At 32.6% G+C, this 15,351-nt stretch overlaps 1 pseudogene; it reads right to left on the bottom strand.

The window, feature by feature from the left end:
- Positions 1–7,239: 7,239 nt before the first annotated feature.
- Positions 7,240–9,781, bottom strand: LOC132309230 (uncharacterized; annotated as a pseudogene).
- Between the last annotated feature and the right edge of the window lie 5,570 nt (positions 9,782–15,351).

A 15,351-nucleotide genomic window follows, 5' to 3' on the forward strand; every position in this document is an offset into this window, starting at 1 on the left:
TTATTTCCAAGACATATCCGTGACTTCCCATGAAGTCACGAAAATCATAAGAAAGCATAGCCGAAGAAATTTTTTTTTTTTAAAAAAAAAAAAAAAAGAAAACCGGATAAGTTTAGCCCTAAGGGCAAAATAATAATTTTTAACAAGATGTGGATGCTACCGAGTACACCATTAGAAAGACAGTGAAAAATTAATCAAGTTAGACTCAAGAATCACTTGATTCGGAGTCCGGATGGAAGAGAAAAGTCAAAACAAAGTTTTGACGTTGCCGAGGCCGTATTTAGTGTTTTTAAGCACGCGGGAATGGTCCGTGGCTCTAAAAAATGACAGATGCAAAATACGACCCCCCCCGACGGCCAAAAATGGTGAAAATGAACTCAAAATGAAAAATTTGAAATCCAAAAATATGAAATGGTTTTAAATTATTGTTTGACCCTTGGCCACACTTTATACATGATTAATGAGACCCTATGAAAGAATAAAAATGGAATTCCCACGCCCGATGCAAACATGGTGAAGTAATGACTTGTCATTTTCCAATATTTAATATTTCTTGAAGTCAAAAGTTACATAGGATACAAAATAATAGTCATTGGCCTCCAGCCTCATCTCATACATGTCAAATATATCGTAAAAGGTATACTTATGTACACGTTACATATATGGAATCAAATATACAAGTTTTGACATACAAAACTACAAATAGGATTTTGAGCTAACATTTTCATAAAAACGATACTTCAAGTCTACGAAACTTCCATGGCTTAGTGTGCATCCCAAATCAAGGTCCCTGTACCTGAAAATTGTCCCCACTACGTAGGTAAGTAACATAAAGCTATTCGTAGGAAATGAGCATACATCGACCTAGCATTTTACAATTATATCACTTTAAGGTGAAACAAGTCAAAGAGGCTCATGCCACCTAACGTCTACGTCAAGATGAAACTCAGGGAACATCCTAAGCTACCTTAGATCATTTCTAGCATAAATCACATCATTCATGCAATTTAAACAACATAGAAATATGTTATACAAAGCAACAAGATATATGTTTTCAAAAGTATCAACTTGCAACTTAAGATACGAAAACAACTAAAGTGGGTCATGCCACCTAGCGTCTATGTTTCAATGAGTCTAAGGAATCATCCTAAGTTACCTTAGACCGATTCTAGCATAATCACGTTGTTCATGCAACTCAAATAATCATGGAAACATATTATACAAAATATTAAGATATAGATTCTCAAAGTCTTCAACTTGAAATCTAAAACACGAAAACAACTAAAGTGAATCATGCCACCTAACATCTATGTTCTAATGAATTTATAGGATCATTTCTAAGTTACATTTGAACATCAAAACACAAATCACAATATCGATGCAATTTAACCAACATTGGAACTTCCAATTCAATGCATAAAGCATGATTCCTCTAAGTTAACATCTTGAAACTAAAAACGGGAAATCAATTAAAGAACAACAAGTTACGATATCATCTAGTTATCAACTTGAAACAAAATGCGAAATCAAATAAAGTGGATACTTGGACATCACGCCGGATCAAACCGACACCATAGTTACTTTAGGGTTATTAGCCCATGGGTAACCTCCCTATGTGCGCAATAGACTGTAAAGGGACAATCTCCCGTACTAGAACCATGTCTTAGCCGTAGTCAAACAACGACATCCCTAAGTTTCCAAAATCAACAAGTTGTGCAACAACGTATATATCAACATGTATATACAAGTTAATCAACTATGTACCATGCACAACGAAATTTGGAAATACATATAATATATACTCTAAGTCCACAACTACTAAGGCATGACAAATGTCGAATCTTCAGTGTGTGATTCGTTACACGCTATAACAATATATCTCGACATTGAAATCATAAACTCATGAATCTAATACAAGTCCAAAATCATGATTTAAACATATAACCAATGTCAAACACATGATTAAATCATTAACGCTATAGAAACGGAAATTAATCAAATAAACTAATCAATTTCTCTAAGTTTCAAATCTCAGTTAAATGATCCCTAATTAACTCATGTTAAACAACATTGCATGGTCATTACATACATCCATTCAAAATCTTAATTCAGCCAATGGAACAACAAAGTATAATTTAATTAAATCATGTAATTAAATCTCTAACTTATAAAGTAACTTCAAATGGTCCCAAATTAATATATGCTAGTAAACAAGTCCTAGTCATTTCAAATATAAAGTTTAAAACTCAATTAAGCCAATGGAACTCTTAAATCGATTTTAATTATTTCTTTTAATTAAAATCTCTAAATTTTCATACTCATCCAAATGCTCCAAAATTAAGGTATGTTAAAGAGCATGACAAAACTTAATTTAATAGCCTATCACAAGTTAATTTCATGTAAGGTACGACCATGGGAATTAATCTTTTATAAAAGAAAAATATTAAATAAAAATTACAATTCTTATTCAAATGACTTAAATTTAATATATGTCAACAACCATACCAAGATCAAATTTACTAGCATGCTATACTTTAATTCTAAGTTATATACATCATTGAGAATTAAATCCTATACATGGAAAAATAATTAAATTAAATTCTAGGATTAATATAAAATATGTATACAAGTGGTATAACCTTATAAAATCATCAATAAAATATAAATAAAAGCCTAAGACATCCCCTACCTCAATTTGAGATGAAAATCTCAAAAGCCACCAAAATGAAACGGTTCTGAATCCGACAATACTTCGGGGTTTTGTCGAGGACAACGTCGTAAACATTAAACTCCAAAGAGGACCTACCAAAATCCTAACTTGACCTCAAACCTGAACTTAAAAATTGGCCAAAAACGGGTTCTAATAAAGGGGAAAGATGCGCGTAGTCAAGACAAACACAAAACGCAAAGGTACTATGACTTTTTAACAAATGAAAGAAGGTTTAATTGAGAGAAAAATGGTGGTAGCCCCCCTTGGGCTACCATGGCAACTTCAGGTCATGCATGAAGAGAAGGGAAGATGACTTTTTAATTTTATAACCCCCTATTTATAGGAAAACCCCAAAAGTGTCCCGAAAAGGCCCCGCCGAGTCCGGGAAAGTGGAATTTTAGCAGACACGCTCAAACGGCGAAACTCCGTGAACGAAAAAGAATTAAAATGAGAAAATATGAATAACGGAAGAAACGGCGTCGAAAACCGAATCCCGAGCAGAGAGATATGCCCCGAACAAGTTCGGCGGCAATTAGGGCCAAAAACCTTGAAACTGGAGAAAAACGAGCAGAATGAAATTCTAAGAGCACACGACTCGACGAAATGTGAAAATGAATCCCGTACGAGGATTCAGGCTCAAAACGAGACATTTTTGCAGTAACTTTCATTAATTGCATAATGGCCCCTCCAAAAAGTGAAAGTAGTAATAACCCAGGATGAAAATATCTTCCAAAAATATTTTTTTTAAAACCCTGTAATAAAATATCTTCAAAACATATTTATGAAAAACACACCAAGAAAAGAAAAAGATTCTGAAAAATTATGCATGCATAACTCTATGAACACTGGAAGTAACCAGAGTACTTTACTGCAAAAGTAAAGATATGTATTTCGTGGAAATTGCTTAGAATGAAGATACATGAAATCAAAAACCAACTCCGAGCACGGAAAGTGAGGTTGTGCCAAAAAGTGACAAACAGGGAAAAAACGAAATAGGGAAAAAGACGAAAAGTGAATAGTGTCCAAAAAGTGAAAATGTAGAAATGACTTGGCCCTTAAAGGAAGTTATCAATTTAAGGGAAAGAGTCTCATAAACCATTTCCGAGCACTCGAGAAGACACTAAGTGCCGAGAAACTAAACACAAAATAAAAAAGACAACGAAAAAAATTTATCCATAAAATTTAAAAAAAATGAAAGGAAAAAAAATTACCGGGTCATTACAGTTTATGTCTTCAATGTTGTATCTTTCCCATTGGGCCTCTTGGGCTAGCTGTACTTGTATAGTTTTCTATAGTTAGCATTGATCTAACTTTTGGGTTGTACTTTTTTCATTAAAAAAAAGAAAAAAAAAAGGGGTAGGTGGCGGTGGTATTTGTAGTTCCTTTTTACAAACCAATGAGTGTGTTAATTTATTGCCAAAGAAGAAAAAAAAAAGAAAAAAAACAAAATATGAAAAAACAAACCCTCAAATTACCAAACCGTCTGTCACCTGGTATTCAATCCAGCCTTGTCATCAGTGTTGCGTCTAATCACCAAATTTTTGGGTTCCTTTGGGCAAGTGTTGTTAGTGAGAAACCCATTTTACTGGGCCAATTTTATACAATAACTTTAAGGATTTAAATAGTGTGCGTGTTATTTTTATTTTTTATTTTTTTAATCACACTGATGTGATTTTTTTTTTATAGGTAAAACACACTGATGTGATTTTTTTTTATAGGTAAAACACACTGATGTGATTGAATCTTCAACAATTTTATATATAATTGTTCCAGGTTGATCTTTAGTCAGCTCATGTAAAATTTTATATTAGATTCACTATGATAATTAATTACAATATTTTTACTTGTTATGCATTTTATTTTTCTATTTCTTTTTTGTAATTAAATAATGCAATGAAAAAAGGCAAAAAGGAAAGAAATCAATATATATATATATATATATATATATATAACTTTAAAATGAAAGAATTTCTATAACAATATACAATTCACAAGTAGAGGTCAACAATTTTTATAAAACAAGGGCTCCAGAGACGCACAAAAATAGAGATGATCAAGGCAACACTCTAAATTGCACGAGGTTAAGATCAATCTCTTTTAGAACCTTTCGAGAAGGAGGAAACTTTGGTAGAGAATGACCAATTTTATTAACAGTCTCCAGATAAGATACATACTTTTGGACCATATCGATGGTATTATATGTGTGTGTGTGAATTAAGAATTTATGTTGACTAATTTTAATGTATAAAGTGAGAAATCCTATTTTGAAAAGGCTACCTGATGAAGCTGAGTTTGAAAAGCTTGGATAGTTTATTTATTTATTAATTTTTATTTTGTACCATTTAACTTTTCTTTTATTTATTTTGCATTTTTTATTTGGTTTTATGTGATTGAATCTTCAACAATTTTATATATAATTGTTCCAGGTTGATCTTTAGTTAGCTCATGTAAAATTTTATATTAGATTCACTATGATAAATATTAATTACAATATTTTTACTTGTTATGCATTTTATTTTTCTATTTCTTTTTAGTAATTAAATAATGCAATGAAAAAAGGCAAAAAGGAAAGAAATCAATATATATATATATATATATATATATATATATATCTTTAAAATGAAAGAATTTCTATAACAATATACAATTCACAAGTAGAGGTCAACAATTTTTATAAAACAAGGGCTCCAGAGACGCACAAAAATAGAGATGATCAAGACAACACTCTAAATTGCACGAGGTTAAGATCAATCTCTTTTAGAACCTTTCGAGAAGGAGGAAACTTTGGTAGAGAATGACCAATTTTTTTAACAGTCTCCAGATAAGAGACATACTTTTGGACCATATCAATGGTATTATATGTGTGTGTGTGAATTAAGAATTTATGTTGACTAATTTTAATGTATAAAGTGAGAAATCCTATTTTGAAAAGGCTACCTGATGAAGCTGAGTTTGAAAAGCTTGGATAGTTTATTTATTTATTAATTTTTATTTTGTACCATTTAACTTTTCTTTTATTTATTTTGCATTTTTTATTTGGTTTTCTCTTCTTGTGTTGTGGTAGACCTAGACTAATCAAATTTCTTTGTGGCATGCTCAAATCTGTGCCAGAATGTTTTTTTCCGGGTTAGTAAGAGTATAATAACAAAGCTTACCCTTTTACCTAAAAAAAAAAAAAAAAAAAAAAAGAAGTATAATAACAAAAAGAAAATAATACAAAGTATACTTGGGGAATTTCCCCAAGGCCCAACGAGAAAAGGGCAAACAAAACAACCAAAAGAGGGCAACACAGCCCAAACTAAAAAGTCCAAGAACAGGCCCAACTCAACACATAAAACCAGAATTGCTAAAACATGTTGAAAGTTTGAACTACAATAAAACTTTAACATGGAAGACCAATGAAAGTAAAGACAGTACTGCTTACAAGTATAATAATACTTGTTTAATTAATTAAGATATTGATACGTATCATTCCAGTTGTTGGTATCACTACAGCATAAACCATTTATTAACAAAAACAAAGCAACAACGAGAGAGGGAGAACACTGGGAGAGTACAAGGGATTAAACCAATCCAATTTCCAAACAACAGCTATGAATCAAGAAAATAAAAAACCACCAGCAAACACACACACACACAAACTGCCTATGCAAATACACTAACCAATAAGGACACCAATCTAACCACCCAAGACTAGTAGACTACAGAACAACACCAGTCACCCAACAGATGATCAGGCCTTATTAGATCATATAAGTCATACAATTATTCCTTGGTAGAGATTCTCTCAATTACTAAAATCAAAAGATAAAATGGATAACGGATGATGTACCGAGAGATGCGATGGTTCAATGAATAAGGGAAGGAGAGTGGAAGAATTAGTAACGAAAGAGCGATGAGAGAGAGTGAGGCTGAAAAAAAAAAAAAAAAAGAACAGCTCAAATGGCCACCGTTTCAGTCACTTAGTATTCAATCCAGCCTTGTCTTCAGTGTCGCGTCTGATTACCAATTTTTTGGGTTCCTTTGGGCTAGAACCACCTTTATTGTCTAGTGTGGCTAGTGAGAAACCCATTTTAGTGGGCCATATTTATATAATAACTTTATGGATTTAAATTTTGTGCGTGTTCTTTTTATTTTTTATTTTATTTTAAATCACACTGATGTGATTGAATCTTCAACAATTTTATATATAATTGTTCCAGGTTAATCTCTAGTCAGCTGGTGTAAAATTTTATATTAGATTCATTATGATAAATATTAATTACAATATTTATACTTGTTATGCATTTTCTTTTTGAGAATTAAAGAATGCAATGAAAAAAGGCAAAAAAAGAAAGGAATCAAAAAACAACACAACAAATCAGAGGGATAAAAAAGGAACAAGATGTTCCAAATTCTTTTATTCATTTATTATTTTGATACCACAAAAACAAATCTTTAGAATGAAAGAATTCCTATATAAAACAATATACGATTCAAAAGTAAGGTCAACAATTTTTATAAACCAAAAGGTTCGAGAGAGACACAAAAATAGAGATGATCAAGACTAAACTCTAAATTGCACTAGGTTAAGATCAATCTCTTTTGGAACCTTTCGAGAAGGAGGAAACTTAGGTAGTGAATGAGCAATTTTTTTAGCAGTCTCCAAATAAGAGACATACTTTTGGACCATATCAATGGTATTATTGTCAGCAATTGCCTCGATGTCTTCAAAGCTGGCTGCTTCGAAAGCGCGAGTGATCAACAAGTTGTTGAATTCTTCTTTGCATCGTTTGATTGTCTCAATCTCTTTGAATGCCTTCTTCTTGAAAGTCCAATTCCCAGTTTTCCAATTGAAGTCATAGAGCACAAGGAATCTCTGGCCATACATGGCTATGAATTCCAATGCAGCAAGAATGAACTCAAATTCTTCTATTGTCATGTGGTAAGCGAAATTGATTCTTGTCCATCCGGGCTTCATTCCGTTGTAACCCTGTTAAAATTTATCATATATTAGGATCTAAGAAAAATTAATCAAATCACACTCTTCTTGGAAGGAATATTTTGGGCACTCCATGTATTAATTCTTATCATTTTCTATGGTTAGGGAGTGTAAAATACGTAGTAAGTGAGTCCACAATTTAAAAAAATATAAATATTGCCTTGGGTACCTTTTGAATGGCAGATTTGAAGGCAAGTGAGTGATGCTCATCAACATGGAGAAGGTGATGACCGTAGGGTCCAGCACAAGCGCATCCACCACGAGCCTGGATGCCAAATAAGTCATTGAGGAGCTTTGCAACGAAAGGGCCGTGAAGGGGCTTGTCTCTGATGTTCCCGGATTCTCTCCAAATGGAAATTCCTTCATCTCTCGTCTCATTTCCATCGACAGAGCTTCCATTTTTCATGTCAACAAAGGAGGAATTGAATGTGGTGAACACAAGGAATGAGAGGATAGCTTGTCGGTTCACACTAGTGTTTCCTAATACCCATATGTTTGGATTGGAAACAAGCCTGTCAAGTGCTCTTTCTATGAATTTGTGCTCTTGCATTTTGATCACTTCATAGCCAATGTATTCTTTTACCCAGAAAGCCATTGCTGTTCTAAATTTCTGAATAATTGGTGGTGTTCCGGCATCCTCTCTCTCTTCCACATCTTCGTAATACAGAGTGTCCTGCAACCCATGTCGGAGATATATTCAGCATACTTGGTAATTCATGAAACCATAAAATCATAATATGAAAAACATTTCAAGTATGACTTGATTCAGAAACTTTTTGCTTTCAAACACACCCTATAAGTGTGTGTACTTGTTGCATTACAGCACAAAGAGACTCACAAAATTATCAAACTCTTAATGACTAAATACCTTTTCATTGAATCCGTTGACAAAGCTGACAGTTCCTCCACCACATGTTGAAGGTGGTGAAGAACCTAATTGATAGAGGATCTTGCTCATTAGAAGAATTCCAGGAGTACCTGGTCCCCCGACAAACTTATGTGGACTAAGAAATATCGCATCAAATCCATCTACCTCCCCAGATCTCATGTCAATCTCCACATAAGGACCACTGCACATATAAATTAAAGCAAAGAATGTTAACAGTTGAGAAATATTAATGCAATGTCAATGAAAAGTATACGAACTCGAACTGTGTATGTACCTTGCAGCGAAATCAAAGCATGCGAAAGCACCATATCGATGAAGGAGTGAAGCAAGGGAATGCGTGTCAGTATAAATTCCGGTGACATTACTACAAGCTGAGAAAGAACCCAACATAGGGCGATTGGTCAGCTGATATGACTTGAGTTGGTGCCTTAGAGCTTTAAAGTCAATTAGGCCATTTTCATCTAGACCAATCTCTACAACTTCTGCTAAGCTTTGGCGCCAAGAGAGGAGGTTTGAGTGGTGTTCATATGGCCCAACAAAAACAACCCATCTTTCTTCATCTCTCAGGTTCATAGACACCCTGTCCTTCATAGTTGATGCAACAGCAATTCCCATAACCTCTTGAAGCCGTTTGACGGCTGCGGTTGTGCCGGAGCCAACAAACAGGAGTGCATCTTCTTCTTTGCCCCCCAAGCAGGACTTGACGTACTTACTTGCTTCATGCACCATTTTTGTGGTTTGATGCCCCACATAGCTGTCACTTGTATGAGTATTCCCTATTAACACAAATGGAAAAATATTATTTGGGTAATCGTGAATCATATATACATTTACTAAGTTTTATTTTAGTAAAAATAATTAGCGTGATAAACAACTTACCATAAGATGGAAGAACATTGTTGATGATGTAGTTCTCAATGTAGTGAAGACTTCGGCCAGAGGCAGTGTAGTCGGCATAGGTAAGCCTACGTTTTCCGAAAGGAGTGTCGAACTCCACATCACTGCCGATGACTTGAGACCTCAACCATGCTAGTTTCTTCTCCGGAGGGCCACTTGACACATCATTTTCGAACATCCTAAACAATTCCAGTGGTCGAGAGTTGGTGTGATCGGAAACTTGTGAACTGCTTCTTGTTGGCAGATTGATGGAGTTGACATGGATTAGATCCGTCCTTGGAGAGATGGGTGTCTCTAGTGCCATGACTTAAATATATAGAGATAAAGACAATGAAGATCAAACAAGAACAAAAATAAGAACAAGATGTATAAATTAATATTTAGGGGATTGCTTGGAGAGATATATAGAGAGGCTTAGTATTTATAGAGCTCTGAAACAAGAACAAATTAAAGAATGATGGGTTGGAGAGATAGGGAGGGCATAGTATTTATAGGGCTCGGGATCAAACATATGCATGGTTAAAGGTTCGGTCTGACCATGTAAACGGAAAAAAAAACTTCCAACATGTAGGACGAGACCAGGCTATGTACGTACCAAGTCTCTCTGTTTAAAATAATATTATCATTCTTTGCCAAGACGAGGACATCTTGTTTGACCATAACAAATATTTAGTTGAAAAAAATAAATTTATATCCATTGGCTAATATGAACAGGGTCAACTCGGAAAGTAATTCTGCCTGTAGTTTAATAGTACTTTTTAATATTTAATAATGTTTAGCGCACTGTTGATATTTTTTACTTTTTTTTGTTGATTTAATTTTTTTTTATTTTTAAAATAAATAACATACTGTCATTGTGATCTCTGCAAAATTCACATAACTATACGCGTTATCTATGATTTTTGTAAAACAAGTCAACCAATTATACAAATATTGAAGTACTTGACAAGTTTATATAATAGGAATGACAACTAATTAACAATTTATATACATATTGATATATATATATATAAACCAAGTCTTTATGTGGTCGCTTCTCATGCTCTGTAACGTGGAAGCCTGTTCTCACTTATGACTTACAACATTAATTGGAAATTTAAAACCACCCGTACTTGACCGTTGTTCATGTTATATGTTATTTTTTTCTCGGTCATGGTTCTTGCATGTAATTTTTCACTATGAAAATTTGAAGGTAAGAAGGAACGTTCATAGGGCCGATCAATTTGGAAACTTGATCATATACATTCAAACATTCTAATTATAAATTGTGACATGAAGACTTTCTGCAATTTAATCTTTTCACACTTGCATTGTTTCATTATTAATTTTTTTTTTTTTTTTTTTTCAAAAGTTCATTCAATTCAATTAATTGAGAATTAGTGGAGATAGGGAATTGACTATTATGTTTGTCTTCGAAGATTAAGGGTGCAATATTTTAGGTCATGATCCAAGTTTAACCCAATTTTATCCTAAGTTTTTTTTAACCGGGGTGTTCGGAGCTAAGTCACTGGTTTTGCGGGTGTGGTCTCTAAATAATTATTTGTATTTAGGTAGAATGAATCAATTCTAAGACCTGATACTTTATGAGAATTGATTTCAGAGATCAAAATAAAAGAAAAAAACAAAAGGGTAAATTTGGAGGTTAGGATTCAAAGATTTGTCCTTCCTTCTTCTTGTGAAATCATTTTGTTGATTTCACTGTGGATCCGAATCATGTTAAATCTTTGTGTTCCATGTTGTGTATGATTTTTCGTATTGATTATTATGCTTTTTTTTTTTTCTTTTTTTTTTCCCAGTTTTGTGTGTTTTAATTTGTTGTAATTACATGGGCTTATAATTGTGATCAATCTATTCAAACTCTTTCATTTTTTTAGATCTTCATTTCTACTTGTCTTTTCATCTCAAAATAAATAAATAAATAAATAAATTCTTTGGCAAAAACCTCACCCACTCACCTTACACCTATTGTAAAATATAAATTTTGTAAGTTGAAAATTTCTGCTATCAAAACAAATCCGATTAAGTTGTAAATTTTTACTTCTATTTGTCAAGAATCAAGATCGAAAGCAGAATTGAAGAAGTAATCGTGTTTTGTAATGTTTATCAATATATATATATATATATATATATATATATATACATAAAATATTATTAAACATTACTTTTCCACTGTGGGACCCACCTGTGATATAAGGGTACTCAGCTCTCTCTCGGCCAGTTTGTTTCTCTCTTTCTCGTTGCCTCTGTATTTTCCTTTTCTTTTTTTTCTTTTGCCAATTTCAATCTTTGATTTCTTACTCATCTCTTGGAAATTTTGGATGCCGTTTGCGGCAAATTGAAGCCCACGACGAAATCTTCAAATCTATACCAACAATTTCAACTTTTGGCAACTCTAGGGAATCCGAAAATTGTAACCCATTTTGAGGGTTTGAGGTGAAAATTGGGGGTTTTGCATAAAATAGAGGTAGGGGTTCCTAATTCACTTTTTTTTGCTCCTTTGTGAATCATCTTATTTGATTTGTTGTCAAGCATGTTAAATTGTGTTAGTTTTTCCTTAAAATGATCATATTGTTGTAATGATATATGTGTCTATGTGTTTTAATTGGTGTTACATGAAATATATGCTTATATGAATTTCATTCCATGTCTTACTTGCTTACCATTCTAGAATTTTGTTAAAGGAAGTATGTTATTTTTTTTTTTGAAACTTCTTGTGAAGCATGCTAAGTAATTAAATCTTAAAATTGACGTGTAATGATAAATGTTGCTATGACCGAAAAGGCATAAAGCATCTATGTACTTCATTGGGAAAGAGATGGGAACATGAATTTGACAAAAAAAAAATAATAATAATAATAATAATAAATAAATAAATAAAAATATATACATATATATTTTGGGAAAGAATTTTGAAATTTTTTTTATAAAAAACCCGGCCACCTAGGAATTGCCTAGAGACCGCGGCATTAGTGAGGCCTAGAGGGGATTAGGGAGACCGCCCTAGTGTGGTTAAGTTACCTGGCCCCAAATGACGCCATGGAATTGCCATGGGTCAGAGACAGTGGCCAATCCTCCTCTCGTGCTGCCATGGAGTTGCCATGGGACGGGTTCACTAACGGTTTGGAAATAATAATGGAAATGGTTTTGGGAAAATGGGGAGTGACATTGCATGGCACAGCATCTCAGTACATGGCATATTTATTTGTGGTATTGGATTAATGATGTGGTATCGTAGTTATACTTTTACTCCCAACATGGTATGATCCCAATTTCCTTATTCCTATACAATGTGTGGATTCACAGGGTCTCAAGAGGTGTGTCTTAGGCACTACCTACTGAGTAATTTTGCTCACCCCTATTATTTAACATTTTTCAGGGTTCAGAAAAGAAGTGGTAGATGACAATCCCCGCAAGCTTGAAAAAGATTAGAAGTTGTATTTTGTTATCTTTTGTATCTTAACCCATTTTTTTTGTATTGTCTTAAACTATGTAAAAGAGCATTTATTTTTGCAAATCATGACCCTGTAACATAACTAAGATACTTGATTATTTTTGTTGTAAACTGAGACCTTGTAAATGCTTAAGTTGAAGGGGATGACGATGAAGGGCTAATTTGGGAAAGTTGTTAATGTTGTGGTATTGGGGAATGCATTATATTTCTTTTGTACTGTGTGTTGGGGCAGGTTGGATAGGTCTTGAAAGGCCGTTGTTATTTTTTTTTAATTTTTTTTTTCATTTGAACAGGTTGTTATAGGACCATTTTTAGGGGAGGTCATGCTGATTTTTTTTTTTTTTAAATGGTATCAGTTTAGGGTCGTTACATGTTTATACTTCAATACACTCTCTGATGATGAGAACAATACTTTAGGAAGGTAAGTGAATGTGTGAGACACTTTGGTGCTTCAAAATTAGGCTTTTGGAAGATTTTACATTCTATCTAACTTGAACTGATTCAAGTTTTCTTGGAACAAATTGAAGTGTAAAGCTGATATTTAATTTACTTTCTGGCCTACTTGAACCGGTTCAAGTATTCTTGAACCGTTCAAGTCCCTCAGACCAATTTGGTAACTTAATATCTTGGTCTATTTTGACTTCCTATTTTGCATGGACTTTTGCTATATTGATCATACACGAAATTTACTTATTTTCCAAATACAATTAGGTTTTCTAAAGTATATAAAAATTTGTTTTCTCAATTAGAATTTTAGGGCTAGAAAGTACATATTCTTCTAATTGAGAGAATTGTTTGAGAGAAAATTTTATTCAGAAAATTAATCTGATTTTTTATTTTTGAGAGCACACACATAAACACAAGAATGATTTAGGAGTAGTGTTCTTTATCTGATCGGAATTGGACCATAATTGAAAGATTAAGATATTACAAGAAACAAGATTTTAATCGTTCTTCATCAAATTCAGAATTGAAGAAAAGTGGCGTTTTGATCACACTTTGAAGTGGTCAAAGCATTCGTGGAGTGTTGTTTGATCTACCAGCAATCCTTCTAAAGAGATCAAGAGTAAGCCTGAAGTCGAAAGTTGTTGGACAGGGGAGTCACAAAGGTAGGGATTATCAGCAATTGGTTTTTGGTAGAACGATAGGGTGTGAGCCTAAGGCAAAGATCGGTATACTTTGCTTCAAACATATTGGATCGTTTTGCTCTTGACGACATAATTTACGAGGTTTTTCCTATAATGATTGGTTGATTTCCAGTAGTTAGAATTTCCTCGCTAAAAATCTCAGTGTCATCTCTCAAACTTTATTTACTTTACTTGCACTTTATTTTTACTTTGTAAGTTTGATTTTAATTTTATTTCGATAAAATTAAAATAAGTAAAAATTGGATAAAGTACTTCTACGTTATGTTTAATACAAACTTCCATATCCTATTTCGCACACAACTTACACCTATGAAGACTTGATCTCACAAATTTTTACTTAAAAAAAGGATAAATGTATCACTCAACTACATCCCTTGGATAGTATCCAACAATTATTTACTAAATAAAGTCTCGAAGAACTAATTTTCTAAAAGTTTGGTCACGATATAAATATTAAATTTTAGAAGCCCCCACTGAGCCCTTCAAAGATCCGTCCTGACCATCGCTCATGTCACAACTCATATAGCACAGTACTCTCTTCCTCTCAAAATTGTTGTACTTATTTGGGAATCCAATTTTTTATAGTATTGATTTTTAATACTTTTTTTTATTATATTGATAATGAGTGAAATTTTAAATTTATTCTTCTTATAAAATACTTCATGCTCTTGTTTGATCAAGTCAATGCCAAAATGATAGTTTGAAAATATAATACATAAAAGAATATCTCGGAATTAATAAATAAAAAAAAAGTTCAAATGGAGTACCTCTTTTTTTTTTTTTTTTTTTGCTTTTCCTTTTGCCTTTTTGTTACAAAAAAAATAAATAAATAATGAACACATCAATTATCTCCTCTAAGAGCCATAACCCCCCATATTTCACTGTCAGATGAAAATGAGGTATCATTTGACTACAGTTTGTGATTCTCATTTTAATGATAATATATACATATATATATATACTAGTAAAAGGCACGTGCGATGCACGTGGTGAATACTTAATTTGTGATAAAGTTTTGGTAATTTGTGTTAGAGTTTTATAAAAACTATTTAAATATATCCTTATCTAATGTGATAGAGTTTCATTACAAATAAAATAGGTAATTTGTGGTAGAATTTTATATAAATTATTTATTTTCTTTAAATATATATATCCTTGTCTAATTAGATTTTTTTTATATTAAAAAGCTCATAATAAAAGATAATTTGTGGAAGAGTTTTAGAAAAATTATTTTATTTTTTATACCAATTATTAAATATTTTTTATATTAATAAT

This window comes from Cornus florida, unplaced genomic scaffold, assembly GCF_030987335.1.
Source record: "Cornus florida cultivar Cherokee Brave unplaced genomic scaffold, ASM3098733v1 CherokeeBrave_3.0.0_Hap2_Chr05, whole genome shotgun sequence".
Classification (NCBI taxonomy): Eukaryota; Viridiplantae; Streptophyta; class Magnoliopsida; order Cornales; family Cornaceae; genus Cornus; species Cornus florida.